Consider the following 17,707-nt stretch of genomic DNA (forward strand, 5'->3'; position numbering starts at 1 on the left):
CAGCTCTGGCCAAACCGCGCTCGGAGAGGCGGGGCGTCGGCCTCCCAGGCCCTCGGTCGTAGCCAATCATAGAGTCCAACAGGAACGAGCCTCCCCGCAACTGCAATTTGGTTTGGCTGACTTTTAGCAGCTCGCGGTAGAGGGACGTCGACCCGAGCCAGTAGCGGCTCGAGGTGACATCCCGCCCCCCCCGAATGCCTTGCCGCTAGGGCCAATGAAGGGGCGCCTGGGAGGTGGGTGGGATCGAGAGATTGGGTAAATCGCCAGCCTGTCGAGGACGGGTGTGTGTCCCTTGTGGCTAGGGGGCAGTCGTTATGACAACTAGGAAACCGAGAGCGAATACCAACACTTTGCCTGGGCAGAAGGGCTTGAAAGGCATCTGGTTTCACTGCTATTCTTTGGAAAACTCACAGTGCAATGTTCTTCGTGACTGAACAGGCATCTTGTGATCCCTTGGGAATGTCGATTCATTCGTTCGACAAGTATTTCTATGTTTATGGAGGACCTTTTGTATGCCAGACACTGTGCTAGGCATTGGCGCTGCAATCCTGACACAAATACACGTGATTTCTGCCTTCATGGAACTTACAGTCTTATGAGGAAAAGGGAGCAAACAAACAGGTAAAAAAGCAAATGAAACAAGAATCACGTCAAGGACGGAAATAGACAAAGTGTGGATATAAAGAATAATAGGGGGTTGCCATTAGATAGGGAGGGTTGTTATAAGAGAACTTTATAAGATGCCATTTAATCGGAGACTTGAAGAGTGAGAATGAAATCAGTCAGCCAAGGAACCTGTAAAGCGATGATTGTTCTGGGCAGAGAGTGGACAAAGGTCCTGAGGTGCGACAATTTGACATTTTGGAAGAACAGAAGAAGACCAGTATGGCTCTAGCACAGAGGGCGGGGAGAGAGCAGCATGACATAAGATGAGTGAGGTAGACTGAGGCCAAACCACATACATAAGTCTTGGAGTTTGCTTTATGTTTTAAATGTAATGGGACTTTATTGAGGCATTTTAAGCAAGAAATAAAAGGATCTAGTTTAGACTTTACATCACTTTGGTTAATGTGTAGAGAGAACCAGTAGAATAGGCTATTGGGAAACTGGTGAGGAGACCGTCTCAGATTAAATTCAGGGTGGGAGATGACCTGGCTGAAGCCTATGGTGATATCACTGAAGGAAGGGAAAAGCAGAGAGACTGGAGATTTTAAAGGGAAATTATTAGCCTGTTTTGACATATCAAGTATCCTGCTCCTGGGACAACTGTTCTGGATCCAGTTCATTGACTACTCGATTTAGAGACTGATTCTCACACTGATGACCCACAAATTCTGGTAATGACATGGAGGATTATTATGCTGGGTTGAGATTCAATTTTCGTGGGCTTCCTAGAATTTTCTTTCGTTAACTTTTTATTGAAGCAATAATATATATGCAGAAAAGTACACACATTCTAAGCTGCATATACACCTCAATGACTTTTCACATTCCGAACACACCTTTGTATCCAACACAGAACAAAAAACAGAACATTATTAACACCCAGGAACTCCATCATGCCTTCCAGTCATTGCCTATCCTGAATGTCAACAACGCAGACTTCGTTTTGCCTGTCTTTGTATTTGACATATATAAAATCATAGAGTATGCATTCTTTTTTTTTAAAGATTTTATTTATTTATTCATGAGAGAGAGAGAGAGAGAGAGGCAGAGGGAGAAGCAGGCTCCCAAGGAGCAGGGAGCCCGATGCGGGACTTGATCCCAGGACTCTGGGATCATGACCTGAGCCGAAGGCAGACGCTTAACCATCTGAGCCACCCAGGTGCCCCATAGAGTATGCATTCTTTTGTATTTGGCTTCTTTACTCAACTTTATACTTATGAGATTCTTCCATATTGTTGCATGTAGTTGTAGATCATTCATTTTATTCCATTCTGTGACTATACCACAATTTATAAATTCATTCTTTCAAAAGACATTAGAGTAGTTTCCAGTTTGGAGCTAGGACCCATAGTGCTACTATGTACATTCTAGTACATGTTTTGGCCTTTTATGTTGATGGAGCATTTTGGTGGCTGGGGTTTAAATACAATTAAGTTACTTTTTTTAAAAAAAAGATTTTATTCATTTATTTGACAGAGAGAATACAAGCAAGGGGAGCGGCAGACAGGGAGAGGGAGAGGGAGAAGCAGACTCCCCACTGAGCAGGGAGCCCGATGAAGGGCTCGATCCCAGAATCCTGGGATCATGACCTGAGCCAAAGGCAGACACTTAACAACTGAGCCACCCAGGCACCCCAACAATTAAGTCACTTTTGACCGTTCATCAATAATGTAGTACCCTGTTTTGCAATATCTCAAATATTTGGACCAGATAATGAAGGACTTTGCTCTCACAAATGTGAACACTTTTGGCAACAACAAGAACTGTTGATGTGGGAAATTTTAAGTTTGGAAGCCTAAAACATTTTGAATTATGCTTGGCATTTTGACCTTTTTAAGTTCTTGAAAACTGCATGCCCAGCATTTGAGAACATCATGACCATGCTATATCCTCTTATTCTAATAGACTATAGCCCACAGTCATATGATAAACAAGATCAGTTAGATGGCCCTGAAGAATATGCATATGTTTGATGTTATTGCAGTCCTTGGAATTACATTTGAAAACCATACCACTGGGGCATCTTGGGTGACTCAGTCAGTTAAGCATCTGCCTCTGGCTCAGGTCATGATCCCAGGCTCCTAGGACTGAGCTCCCCAAACTCCTTGCTCAGGGGGAAGCCTGTTTCTCCCCCTCCCTCTGCCCCTCCCCCTGTTCATGCTCTCTCTCTTAAATAAATAAATAAATAAATAAATAAATAAATAAATAAATAAATAAATACCATACCACTCCATATCTTACCACAGTTGATAACGCCAGTGGTTTTGAATTTTATTCCATTCTGTGAATTGGAGTCACAGAATACAATTCAAAAGAATTGAATTCTTTTGAATTATATACTTAGGCTGTTTGAATCTCTGAAGCTAAATGTAGTACAAATGTACATGTACTCAGCATGAGGGATCATTCCATAATGTCCAAAAGGATCAACACTCCATGTCTTCTTTCAGTTGAGCTCTTTTGTATTTCACTTTATATTTTAAAGAATTCAATGGTTTGATAGTAGTGACTATTAGGAAATTATGCCCAGACAGGTTATGAGACTTTGGGCAAGTGGGTGGCATGGGGGCTTATTAAATATAGTGAGAACATGTGAGTCTTGAGTAAGCCATTTGAGATTTGGGCTTAATGAACCACCAAAATGGAACTGTTAAAAGGTAAGCGGAGGCATATTAAACATTTAAGAGTTATTTGGGCAAAAATCAATTGGAATTGGACATCCCCAAACCAGAAATTGTTTGGAGTGCTCCACGGATAGGAGCTAGAGGCAAGACTTTATAGATAAGAGAGGAAAGCAAAGCAAGGAAATTATCTAACTCTAACTTAAGCAGCTACTTTATTTGGAAAGTCTGATTCGCTGTTTGTGATTGGTTGTTCTTAGGTTTTTATTTCTTAACCTTCGGGCAATATAGATTTAGGTTTTGATTTGCTAGAGTTACTAAGGCATTAATGCCACACCACACACACACCACACACACACACACACACACACACACACACACACACACACACAAACTTTTTTTTCTTGTTAATTTGTATCAGTAATTTTCCAGGTGAGTATCTGTATGCTACTTTTGGCCTCATACCTAAACAGGGGCCTGGAATACTAGCATAGATTTTTTCCATACTTCAGCCTATTCTCTCCAGAATTGCTAGCCCAGATGTCCTTTCTCTGTGTCACCAGAATAATTTCCAAAACACTGACACAAATAATGTTTTAAAGATTTATTCATTTATTATTAAAGAGAGAAGGGAGGGGCAGAGGGAGAGGAAGAGAGAAAATCATAAGCAGACTCCTTGCTGAGCACAGAGCTTGAGTTTTTCTTGGGGCAGTGAAATTTTTGTTCCTTTTTCAATAACTTTGTGAAGTTCCTGCTGTATGTCAAATACATATATGTTAGACTCTGGGTTTATAGCAATGAATGAACAATATAAACATGATCTCTGCTCTTATGAAAATTGGGAGGTGGGAGAGTAAACAGTATGCATGTATCTAAGTATAATGAATGCTATAATTAGAAAAGTATGGGGCATCTGGGTGGCTCAGTCAGTTAAGCGTCCAACTCTTGATTTCAGCTCAGGTGTTGATCTCATGGTCGTGAGTTCAAGCCCCACATTAGGCTGGGAATGGAGCCTACTTAAAAAAAAAAAAAAAAGGTATGGCATTCTCTAAATATTATCCTAGGAGTCCTGTGGCTCATCTTCTCCTTTCTGTCTCTGTCTCCCTTTTAAGTTAGGGATATTCAGTTGCTGAATATTATACAAGGCTACCTAGAAAGAATAAGAAAGAAAAAACAAATTTCCAACTCTTGAGAGGAATCTTGTGATCAAATAAATTGTACCTTGCTTGGGTCTTGAGCCTATCTTGTAATCAAATAAAATGTACCTTGCATGCGTCCTGAGCCTAGACTCCAGCATTGCTTTTGATCACTGTGTGGCCTCAGATAACTAGCTTACTTCACTGGGCCCCTGTTTCATTAGATATAAAATAGCACCTGTCCTGGCCAACTTACATAATTGCAGCAAGAATTAAATTAGGTAGAGAATGTAAGTGTCCCTTAAAAATAAACAATGTTATTACTCTGAAGACTTTACAGTGCATTGGAGGAGCCTATAAACAGCCAGTCTAAAAAAAATAATGAAAACACTTGGTCCACCTATAAAGCAACATATAAACAAATTAACATGGCACCCGTCGAGCTGTGGAAAATGGTACAGATTAATGCAGTGAAAATTATACCTTTAAGAATCTAAAACTCAGTGTTTATTGCTGAGTAATATCTGCTAATGTACTATTAGGATATGGCTGAAACAGGCCAGAACTTCCCTTGTAATCTTCATAAAGAACATTCAATACATTTCTTGTCAGTGAATGAAGTGAACATACAAATAACTAGAATTATACAAGTGGATAAGCAGGAAAATGCATGCAGTATTGAGAAAAACTGCCATTGTTTTTAAAATCTTTAATGTCAGAAGTCTGTATGCTTTTAACCTATTAGAAATGATATCTAATTTCCTAAACTCATTCGTCTTTTCTGAGTCTCATTTAAAGTTCAGACTCTGAAGGTAACATTGTAAGAGATGATGAAAGGCACACTTGTCACTGGTTGTGAGGCAACCAAAAGCATGAGTTAGTGGCATGTACAAACACACCTCCTTATTTTGTACAGAGTGGGTGTAGGTGCTGAACTGCTCTTCTATTGGTCAGTTTCTCTACCAATGGCAGCAAAAGAAAGTATTCTTTTTTCAGCTAATTAGCATACCCTGGGAAAGTACCGGACTGCATTTCTTTCCCTGGCAGTGTTAAATATAGACTTTCAAACCAGGGTTAGCATTTACCACCAAAAAGTTACTTTGGCTTTGGGTGATCCAGATTTTACATACAAAAATCCTCCAGGAAAAGTTTTTCAAACTCAAATAAACTAATAGCATATAATGGTTCTGCTATAGAAAGAAAACAAAAGACATGTTTTCTTGAAGAGCTTTAATATGAAGAAAATAGGAATTCACACTCCTCTTCCCAGGTTGAAACCAGGAAAGATTTCCAGAGGTCAGAAAGGACAACAAAAATGGCATTCCCTATGGCCACCCTACCTTCACATAGACCAGGAAACATGCAGGAAGCTGGGACTTGGGAGGAAGCAGAGTTATAGCAAAGGGAAAAAGGAAGGGGACCAAGAGAGGGCCATCAGCCTGCTCACATGAGGAACCACCATATGGCCTAAAATGTGACCCAATGAAAACAGTACGGAAACAGAGGCTTAACGCTCTTTGAAGATGAAATATATATAACTGCATAAGGCAAGGTCACATAATATTTTCCACCTGTTCTTTCTTTCCCTGGTTTCTCCCTCCTCCTGACGAATCCTACACCACTGATGGGTGTTTTCATCTTACCGCACTGTTTTCACAAAGCTTGAGTAGCTCTCCATTTCCACTAGAGGGAAAGAAATCCTGAGTTTCCAAGGCTGGTATTCAGACTTTTCCCTGGGCTGCTCCAAACTTATGACCGACCACTTCACTAAGTGGACCCTTATTCCCCCCAAACACATCATTTTCTAAACCTGCCATGAGCATTCTTGCCCCCTTGTTTCCTCGCCTTTTTAAAAGGCAAACCTTTATTTTCTCCGCTTAGTTTTCTTAAATCTTCAGAAGCGGGAGGATTAAAGTGAAAGATTGCCCTGTGATTTACTCTCACTGAAGAACCAGTTTAAAGGATCACTTCAGGCTACAAACACAAATCATTATCGCTAACTGTATAAAGTTTCTCCAGAGAAACAACCAATAAGGGGTGTGTGTGTGCATGTCTGTGTGTGGAGAGAGAGAGAGAGAGAGAGAGAGAGAGAGACTGAGATTTAAGAAATTGGCTCACATGGTGTGAGGGCTGGCAAGTCCAAATCTGAAGGGAGGGAGCAGACCATGGATACATGTGAAGGAAAAGTATTCAGGGCAGAGGAAAGATTAAGAACCAAGGTCCTGTGGCAGAGTGGCAGCTGGAGACCCAGGGAAGAAGTAATGTTGCAGCACAAGACTCAAGGCAGTCTAGAGGCAGAGTTCCTTCTTCCTTAGGGGATGTCAGTCTTTCTTCCTCAAGACCTTTAACTGATTGGATGAGGCCCCCCACATTATGGAGAGGAATCTGCTTTACTCAAATTCTACTGATTTAAATGTTAATCCCGGGCGCCTTGGTGGCTCAGTTGGTTAAGCAACTGCCTTCGGCTCAGGTCATGATCCTGGAGTCCCGGAATCGAGTCCCGCATTGGGCTCCCTGCTCGGCAGGGGGTCTGCTTCTCCCTCTGACCTTCTTCCCTCTCATGCTCTCTACCATTCTCTCTCTCTCTCTCAATAAATAAATTAAAATCTTTAAAAAAAAAACCAAACGTTAATCCCATTTAAAAATACCTTCAACAGAGACATGGAGACGTGATATTTGACCAAATATCTGGTTTCCTAGTCCAACTGACACATGAAATTAACCATCGCACTCACCCGTGCAAATGTTTATTCTGTCCAGGAACTGTTTTATTTATTTATTTTTAAAGATTTTATTTATTTATTTGAGAGAGAGAGAATGAGAGATAGAGAGCATGAGAGGGAAGAGGGTCAGAGGGAGAAGCAGACTCCCCGCTGAGCAGGGAGTCCGATGCAGGACTCGATCCCGGGACTCCAGGATCATGACCTGAGCTGAAGGCAGTCACTTAACCAACTGAGCCACCCAGGCGCCCCTGTCTAGGAACTGTTTTAAATGCTTTCCACATATTAACTCACTTAATCTTAACAACCCTATGAGGTAGGGTTACTGTTATCATTCCCATTTTACAGATGAGGCACAGAGAGATTAAGTAACTTGCTTGAGATCAGCTTATAAATGACAGTACTGGAACTTGAATCCTTGTGAACATGGCTCCAAAGTTTGTTCTTAACTGCTCTATGATTTACCTCTCAAGAAAAAGAAGTGGGGGCACCTGGGTGGCTCAGTCGTTAAGCGTCTGCCTTCGGCTCAGGTCATGGTCCCAGGGTCCTGGGATCCAGCCCTGCATCAGGCTCCCTGCTCAGCGGGAAGCCTGCTTCTCCCTCTCCCACTCCCCCTGCTTGTGTTCCCTCTCTCGCTGTGTCTCTCTCTGTCAAATAAATAAATAAAATCTTTAAAAACAAAGAAAAAGAAAGTGAAAGCAGAACTCATTGATGCCTTCCATGTTCTTCCCACCAGCCCCATAAACATCTGTTTCCCTGCCATAACATCTGTTAGATTTCAACTTTTACAGAAAACTCAGGTATTTCCACACAACAGCCCTTTGGTGTATGTAACGTTATCCCTATTTTACAGATGAGTAAATTTTGAGGCACAGAAAGGTTAATGACTTGCCCTCGGCCACACAATATTGAGTGGGATAGCAGGAATTTGAACCCAGGACCCTCAGTCTTCAAAGCATATCCCCTTCCCTTCGGTCTGTCTGTACGTAGTTCATCGATGTGTTAAATATGTTCCTACCCATCTCTGTTTTGAAAACTAAATTATTTTATCAAAAACTGGCTTTGCCAATTGCTTAACAAAAATTAGTTTTCTGTTTTGATGTGTTCCACAAGTGAAATACACTGTACCTATGAGCCTAAATTTCTGACTAATAAATTTCTGACTCAACTTCATGCACTAGGAAAGAACAGAGATTACAGCTAAAATAAATGGAAAGAATGGGGGAAGAAAAAGAGCATTTTCTGTTTCACCAGGTAGAGATTATATAGTATCATCTGCTGGGGGCCTTCCATGTTCAGAGAAAGTACAAGGGGAGAACACATCACTCTGAGGCACTGAAGGGGGAGAAAATGAGCAGTTAAAGTAGAATATAAATTGAACCTGAGGGGTGAATTTACTTAAGACCAGCCAGCTGGCAAGGGCTCTGATTGGGAAGGAAAGCATGAAACAGAAATCATCCATTTTGCAATGTTGGCTTGCTACACTGGAATTAGCTGAATTTACTTTCAGTCTGCTTTTGAGTGACTGGTGTAGAAAGTTTTATTCCAAAAGAAACCTTGATTTCCGGGGCGCCTGGGTGGCTCAGTTGGTTAAGCAACTGCCTTCGGCTCAGGTCATGATCCTGGAGTCCCTGGATCGAGTCCCGCATCGGGCTCCCTGCTCAGTGAGGAGCCTGCTTCTCCCTCTAACCCTCTCCCCTCTCATGTACTCTCTCTCTCTCTCATTCTCGCTCTCTCAATAAATAAAATCTTTAAAAAAAACAAACAAACAAACAAAAAAAACAACAAAAGAAGCCTTGATTTCCTAAGAGGGCCCATGAGCAGGCAATCAGCCAGCGGGTTTACTGTAGATAAGGATCATAATAGAGTAGTGCTGCCACCAGGGGATGTTTCACCTCTTTCTTGTTAACTCAACTGACTAAATGGGGAGCTTGGGAGACAGAAGGCCCAGAAGTCTTTTTGCCTGCCCAGCAGTCAATGTGATCAAAGAATTTTGGAGCCGGGAGGTATCTTTGGATTTATTTCCTCCTCTTCCTCTCCCCTTCATTTTTCAGAGAATTAAGTGCAAACTCTCGGAGGTGATAGGATTTGCCCAAAACCACAGAGCTGGCAACTACAGACTGAGAGTAATTAAAGGCCAAACTTCTAGCATCCCAGTCAAGCGCTAATCTCATCTCTTCACACCATGTGCAATCATGAGTCCTAAGAACAACAAAGCCAGAGAGTCTATCAAGGATATGCCAAGTGGTAGAAAAGTTTGGCAAAATTAGATGTATTTCTTCTACAATACCTGTAGGAAAGACACCAAGACTGTAGGTAGGATTGACTCTGAGCAATATTGTGAAGTCAGTAAAGTGTAAATTCAGTGGCCTCATACTCGGCTTGTCTGAGAGGCTATGTAATACAGCAGTGGAGAACAAGACTCCAGAGATAGCTAACCTGTTTCAATTCTGGTTCTACATTTATGAGCTGTGACCTTGGGCTAGTTTCTTAACCTCCCTATGCTCAGTTTCTTTGCATGTAAAAGGAAAGGGTAGTATTTCTCAAATCATACGCATAAAGTGTAGATGTTATTTTACAAATCATACGCCATTGCCTACAACACCCTACCTCACTCTAGGCTCGCTTGTCTCTCGCAATGCCCCCTGCTCACAAAATGTCTCTGTTCTTCCTCCTCTTTTCTATTGCAACTCTCTCTCCTTATTTGTTCACTCATTCAAATAATACGTATTTAGTGCATCCCCTGATGTGCCAAAAACTGTTCTGAGAGCTGAAGATATAGCAGTGACCTAAACAGACAAAATTTCTGTCCTTGTGGAACATACCAGAGAAAGGAAGATAGAACAACAGAGATAAATATATTCTTTGCTTTCTGTAACAATGAATGGTCTGTAGAAAAAGAACAATGAATAATGGGGTAGAGCAGGGAAAACGTGCTATTTAAGGTGAGAAAGCCAGGGAAAACCTTGTAGGTCAGGGGCACTCAGGGGCAGAAACCATAATAGAAGGGAGGGAACGGAGCATGCATATCTTTGAAGAAAAAGTACTCCAGGCAGAGAGAAAAGACAGGACAAGCACAAAGGCCCTGTAGCCGAGGGGCAAGGGAGCCAACATGGCAGGAGCAAGGGTAATGAGTGAAATTAAGCGGAAAGGTGGCCAGAAAAAGACTGGACTCCGGAAGGCATCATACACCAAGATTAGAAGTTTGGATGTTACTCTCATAGGTGAGAAGACCCAGAGAAAGAGAGCAGATGAGTGTCAGGAACGGATCTATGATTGAAAGGGATCACTCACGTTGCTGTGCAGAGAATAAATTGCAGGGGGGCCAAGAGGAGCAACGAAAGGATGAGGTAGAAAGTTCTCCAGGTGGAGTTGAAGAAGAATCAAGGGTTTTACTTTGGGGGAGTTAAATTTGTGATGCCTAGTCAACATATAATGACGATTTTGCGTAGGCACTAAAATACATTCATCTCTTTTTCTAGGGAGACATGATTTTTGGAGTCATCAGTGTGTGCCTGGAACTTAAAGCCACGAAGACGAGATCCCCTAAGGAGTAAGTAAGGGTGGAGAAGAGAGGAGGCCGGAGGCCAAGGCATTGGGATTTTGCGGAATGTAGAAGTTGGGAAAAGGAAGATGACTGAGCGAGGAGACAAAGAAGGAGTAGCCTTGAGGTAGGAGGAAAAGCAATGGAAAGTGAGAGAAGAGCAATACAGAAGATTTCAAGAAGGAGGGTGTAAGCAGCTGTTTCAAACGTAGCTAGAGATCATGTGAGCAGAGGCCTTTGGTATGCAACAATAGATAAATAAGACACATGCCTAAGCCCAAAGTCAAGAGACAAGAGAAGTTTACTCGGCATCAGACAAGTGTATATTATCTGAATTTTAATTACTTAAAATGTAGATTGCTCTTTAGTTGTTAGTGGCTTCTGACATTTTAAATCTGTTTTCTAGTTCCCAACCAATTCTATCTTTATGATAGCTTATCTCCAATTCTTCCCTTCCTGTACTCACATGCTGTTGCCCTATCAAGGGTAGAGTCTATTTCTGCACACCCTTGAATCTGGGCTGGCCTATGACTGCGTTAACAACTAAAATACAGGGAAGCAACATTGTCTCAATTCCTAGACTTTTAGAGGACTGGCAGCTTGCATGTCCTGCCTCCTGGAAGGCTGCCGTCATGTAAGGAGGTACATCTACCCTTGGACTACTCTGCGGCGAGAAAACAAGTTTTTGACATTTATTGCAAACAACTGATTGCTTTCGTATGTTTTATGAAGTTCCATTCTGCATTTTCAATTTTTTTAAGACGGTGGGTACAAGGTTTTGTTTATTCTTTCATCAGCTGATGGACATCTAGGTTAGGACATTTGGGGCTAATACGAAGAATGCTGCTATAAATGTTCAGGTACAAGTTTTTGTGTGGATTTGCGTTCTCATTATTTTGAATATATACCTACAAGTCGAAGTGCTAGGCCACATGGTAGCTACTACACATCTTTGAATCGCTTTTCCTAAAAGAATAATTTTTTTTAAAAAATCTGAATCTGTGGCACAAGATTTAGAGGGCCAGACTTCCATGGAAAATGCAAGTCATCTCTTCAAAATACAGCATGTTGGAGGAATTACAAACATACTAGTACGTGGTTGGAAAGCTCAAACCTACCAATAAAACGTATCACAGAAAGCATAAAATAAAACAGAAAGGAAGCTGGGAATAGGAAATGTGTTGGGTTAATGGAAACGATGTTAAATGCTTATGCCTGGCTTCTCCACTGACCCTCATCCACTGTCCCCGGGCAGCTCTGCTCTGCCACTCTGGTCTCTACTGGATACAGCTCAGGGGACCACTGTCGCCTGTCCTGCAGGTCTCTGGTTACTCCACAGTGGGTCTCCCTCTCCTCTACCCCTTGCCCATTCCCATCTTCAAAGCGTGGATCAGCACATAGGATGTTTACCCATTCGTTCATTTAGTTATGTCTGCCATTCCCCAGACCTCCACAGGAGGTGGATTTTTGTTGAAATTGTAATATCCTTGAGGCACCTGGGTGGCTCAGTTGGTTAAGCGTTTGCCTTCGGCTCAGGTCATGATCTCGGGGTCCTGAGATCGAGTCCCGCATCAGGCTCCCAGCTCAGCAGAAAGCCTGCTTCTGTCTCTCCCTCTGCTGCTCCCCCTGCTTGTACTCTCTCGCTCTCTGTCAAATAAATAAATAAGGTCTTTTAAAAAAAATAAATAAAGGGGCACCTGGGTGGCTCAGCCATTAAGCGTCTGCCTTCAGCTCAGGTCATGATCCCAAGGTCCTGGGATCGAGCCCCACATCAGGTTATCTGCCCAGCAGGAAGCCTTCTTCTCCCTCTCCCACTCCCCCTGCTTGTGTTCCTTCTCTCGCTGTCTCTCTGTCAAATAAATAAATAAAATCTTTAAAAATAAAAAAAGGAAATTACATCAAGCAAATACTGTAATGCATGCAAAGTTGGCCACGATCAGAAAATCCCAGGGGACCTAAGCGTGTCCACCCTCACTCATGGGAGCAGAAAAGAAAATATAACTAAAAATTACCTAAATACTTTTGTTCTCACTTTGCGGCGTGGTTTCTGCTGCTTTCCCTTCAGCTATTTCGGCCCTTTATACCCCTCGGTGTTCCCTGTTCTTGGCTCTATTTCACACATTGTGTGGCACAGAACAGTGCAGCTGATGTAAAAATTTCAAATCTACTGAAGCCTTAATGGTTGATGCAGAAAGAGCTCAGCCTGATTAGCTCTTAGGGGAGTGCTTTTAAAAATTCTAAATTTTTAGGGCAGGTACCTACAGGCTTTCCCCTCCAGGTTTTCTTCCCGACCACTGGTCTCCTTGATCTGTTCTTAAAGTCTTTCTTCTCAATTATCTTTATTTCTTTCACATTTGCCTTCACTTTTTCCATTTTTGCCCCAATTAAAACTCAAGGACTGACATAGCCATAGCAGGAGATGACCGTACTTTTGTGTCACTTTCTACATTCTGCCATATCTTTTAGTTCTGTTCTTACCTCCTCAGTTCAGTTATATTGAGCAAATGTTTGTGGAGCCACTCCTGTGCCAAACACTTGCTAGACCTTGGAGACCCTTCTGCTTCTAGTATTTCACAGTTTTAGCAGTCACCATTCCACTCATTTATGTCCTGACCATAAGCTTCTTGAGGTTTCCCTACACTGAGAGTAGCTTTCACACAGATAATTGTTGTTAATATGGGAAATGAATTAAATTGAATTGATAATCAACCTGGAATCTGTTTTCTTTCTTCCACTCCTCTTCAATCCAATCTAGGTCTGTGTTACGCTAAGATATATATTTGGTCTTTGTCCCCAGTTCCTGAAACAGAGCTCCTAAATCCTTTAGAATTTCCTGAGTAGTAGGAGTCACCCCTTTTGTCTGATGAAATGACTTTTGGTGGGCCCCTCCATAGCTTCAGGCCAAGACTTGATTTGAGGGTTTGGAACTTTCAGTCCCACTTCCAAACTCCAGGGCGGGGAGAGAGGCTGGGGGTTGAGGTAATCACCTATGGCCAATGATCTAATCAATCATGCCCAGATAACGAAGCTTCCATAAAGACCCAAAAAGTTGGAGTTTGGAGAGTTTTCAGGTTGTTGAACACACGGAGATCAGGGAGAGTGTATGCTCCAAAGAGGAACGGAAGCTCCACACCCTTTCCCCACACCTTGCCCTATGCATCTCTTCCATCTGGCCGCTCCGGAGTTATATCCTTTCATAATAAACCAGTAATCTAGTAAGTAAAATATTTCTTTGAGTTCTGTGAGCTGCTCTAGCAAATTACTGAGCCTGAGGAAGGGGTCGTTAGAACCTGCCATCTAGGGGCGCCTGGATGGCTCTGTCAGTTAAGTGTCCAAATCTTGATTTCAGCTCAGGTCATGAGCTCAGCCTTGTGAGATTGAGCCCTCTGTGGGACTCCATGCTGAGTGCAGAGTCTGTTTGAGATTCTTTCTCTCCCTCTCCCTCTGCCCCCACCCTACTCTCTCTCTCTCTCAAATAAATAAATAAAATCTTTTAAAAAAAAGAACTTCCCATCTATAGCTGATTGGTCAGAAGTATAGGTGACAAGCTAGAGTGAGGGCAGACTTGTGGGACCGAGTCCTTAACCTGTGGGACTCTGGGTGATTCGTGGCAGAACTGAATTGAACTGTAGGACACCAACTTGGTGTCCAGAGAGTTGGAGAATTCACTGGTATTGGGGGAAAACCCAAGCATTTGGTGACAGAATTGTTGTGAGAAAAAAACTCACAGATTACCCTAGAAATGTGGGTAGTGATAGCAGCTATTACATTTTTTACATCAGAGCTAATCTAGGAGGCAATTAGCCCAAGAAAATCTTTTAAATCACAAATTCCATAAGAGACTTGTATTCAGGGGCGCCTGGGTGTCTCAGTTGGTAAGCATCTGCCTTCAGCTCAGGTCATGATCCCAGGGTCCTGGGATCGAGCCCCACATCGGGCTCCCTGCTCCACAGGAGGCCTGCTTCTCCCTCTCCCACTCCCCCTGCTTGTGTTCCCTCTCTCGCTGTGTTTCTCTCTGTCAAATAAATAAATAAAATCTTTAAAAAGAGAGAGAGAGACTTGTATTCAAAATATATAAAGAACTTTTGCAATCTAATAAAAAAAAAAAACCAACCCAATTATAAATGGGCAAACGGTCTGAATAGACATTCCCCCAAAGAAGATATACAGATCACCCATGAATATCACATCATGAAAATATGCTCAACAGCATTAGTCATCAGGAAAATTCAAATCAGGGCACCTGGGTGGCACAGTCAGTTAAGCATCTGACTCTTGGTTTCAGCTCAGGCCGTGATTCCAGGGTTGTGAGACTGAGCCCCATATTGGGCAGTGGGGAGTCTGCTTAAGATTCTCCCTCTCTCTCTTTGCCCCCCACCCCCTTCTCTCTCAAATAAATAAATAAATCTTTAAAAAGGGAGGGAAATTCAAATCAAAACCACCATAAGATACCACTTCACACCTACTAGGATGGCTATAATAAACAAAATGGACAATAACGAGTGAGACAAGGAAGTGAAGAAATTGGAACCTTAGTACATTGCTGGTGAGAATTAAAATTGTACAGTCACTGTGGAAAACAATTTGGCAGTCATTCAAAATATACAACATAGAGTTACCATTCTTAGCACTTCTTAGGTATATACCCAAGAGAAATTAAAACATATCCATACAAAAGCACGTACATGAATGTACATAGTAACATTCTTTATAACTGTCAAAAGATGAAAACAACCCCAGATCCATCAACTGATGAATGGATACAGAAAATGTGGCATGTCTGTACAATGGAGTATTATTCAACAATAGAAAGCAATGAAGTACAGATATGTGCTCCTACATGGATGAACCTCAGAAACATAATGCTGTGTGAAAGAAGCCAGTCTCAAAAGACCACATTTTGTGTGATTCCATTTATATGAAATATCCAGAATAGGCAAATCTACAGAGACATGTAGATTCATGGTTTCCTCGGGCTCCGGAGTGTGGGAGTTTGGGGGACAATGGAAAATAAATGCTAATGAGTATAGGGTTTCTTTCTGAGGTGATAAAAATGTTCTAAAACTGGGGGCGCCTGCGTGGCTCAGTCAGTTAATTGTCCAACTTTTGATTTCAGCTCAGGTTCATGATCTCAGGGTCACAGGATCAAAACCTGCCTCAGGCTCTGTGCTCAGTGAGGAGTCTGCTTAAGATTCTCTCTCTCCCTCTGCCTCTCCTCCCCCTGCTCTCTCTCTCACTCTCTCTCTCTAAAAAAAAGAGAGAGTATAGATAACTTCTGATACATTTCTTAATAAACGTTTGCTATGCATATTTTTATTTATTTTATTTTTTATTATTACTATTTTTAACAAAGAAGTTGAAGGTTTTATTATTAAACTATTTATCTTCCTGCAAAGCTGTTGCTTCATTGTATAAAAATAGCACCAGCAAGTGCAGTATATTGCAAAATTAAGGTAGTATTGTTTTTTTTTTTAAAGATTTTATTTATTTATTCATGAGAGACAGAGAGAGAAGCAGAGGGAGAAACAGGCTCCCAAGGAGCAGGAAGCCCGATGCGGGACTCAATCCCAGGACCTGGGATCATGACCTGAGCCGAAGGCAGACGCTTAACCATCTGAGCCACCCAGGCGCCCAAGGTAGTATTGTTTTTTATCAGACACTATACAACTAACAAACGTTTCTCTAAGGCCAGTTATTTCCAATGGAAAAATTAAGTATTTTGACTCCCATCCAGGGATAGATGTAAGCAAGTTACAATAGTCCCCAAGGCTTAAGGTAACAATGTCATCCCTGAATGACAAAATTTTTATAGCTAGTTTTTAACCACAGATCATTTCAGGAGTCTGAATATCATAACTGGAGCATAAAAATCAGAGGGTGTTGCAAAACAGGTGCATATTGTGTTTTTCTGCATTCATTATAAAGTTCAGGGGTATTTTCTTCCATTAGCATTGTTGTAAGTAGTTTCTTTTTCCACTGGTATTGCTAACAGTTGCTATTTTAAATCCTCTGTGTACCACTAATTTAAGACAACTATGCTAGATTAAGTTGTTTATACTAGTTTATTTAGGGGTTCCATTTTGACTCCTCAATGTATTTCTCATATGCTTCTTCACTCATTAATTCATCCAGGTCTGAAGGATTACTGAGTGCTATCTTGATCAGCCAACCATCTTCATAACAAGATTTGTTGACAAGTCCTGGATTTTCTGCAAGAGTTCCATTAATTTCAGTTACTTCTCCTGATAGAGGAGAAGAGAGTTCACTAGCAGCTTTCACACTTTCCAAAGCACCAAACTCATCTTTTCGTTCAGTTTTGTCCCAACTTCAGGCAGACTACAGTATACAACATATCCCAAAGTCTCCTGTGCAAAACTGCTGGTGCGCACTGATCCAATACCCTTTTCTATTGTTATCCATTCATGTTTGTCTGTGAATTTACACTGGGAGAGCGGAGCCCAGCCGGTGCGCAGCGTCCGGTGGGCGTCTGCCCTTAGCCCCCAGGGCCAAGGCAGGCAGGGCCCAGCGGGCGCAGAGGCCTCCGGTGAGGCTGCCCGCCCCAGCCAGCCTGCTCCACACACCGCTGGCAGCGCCATGTTCACAGCTGTGCCTATTATTTATTTTATTATTTATTTAATTTTTTAGAGGAGGCAGGGGCAAAGGGAGAGGGAGAGAGAGAATCCTAAGCAGGCTCCACACCCAGTGCAGAGCCCAACTCGGGGCTCAGCCTCACAACCCCAAGATCATGACCCGCGCTGAAATCAAGAGTCGGATGCTTAACTGACTGAGCCACCCAGGCGCCCTGCTGTACACATTTTTTTTTTTAATGTTCTAAAATTGATTTTGGTGATGGTTGCATGACTCTGTGAAAATGCTGAAAACCATTGAATTGTGCACTTTACATGGGCAAATTACATGGTATGGGAATTATATCTCAATAAAGCTGTTTATTGGGTGCCTGGGTGGCTCAGTTGGTTGGGCGACTGCCTTCAGCTCAGGTCATGATCCTGGAGTCCCGGG

General features: G+C 42.1%; 1 pseudogene; it reads right to left on the minus strand.

Moving 5' to 3' along the window:
* Positions 1–16,753: 16,753 nt before the first annotated feature.
* Positions 16,754–17,367, minus strand: LOC113925537 (annotated as a pseudogene).
* Between the last annotated feature and the right edge of the window lie 340 nt (positions 17,368–17,707).

This window comes from Zalophus californianus, chromosome 2 (genome assembly GCF_009762305.2).
Source record: "Zalophus californianus isolate mZalCal1 chromosome 2, mZalCal1.pri.v2, whole genome shotgun sequence".
NCBI lineage: Eukaryota > Metazoa > Chordata > Mammalia > Carnivora > Otariidae > Zalophus > Zalophus californianus.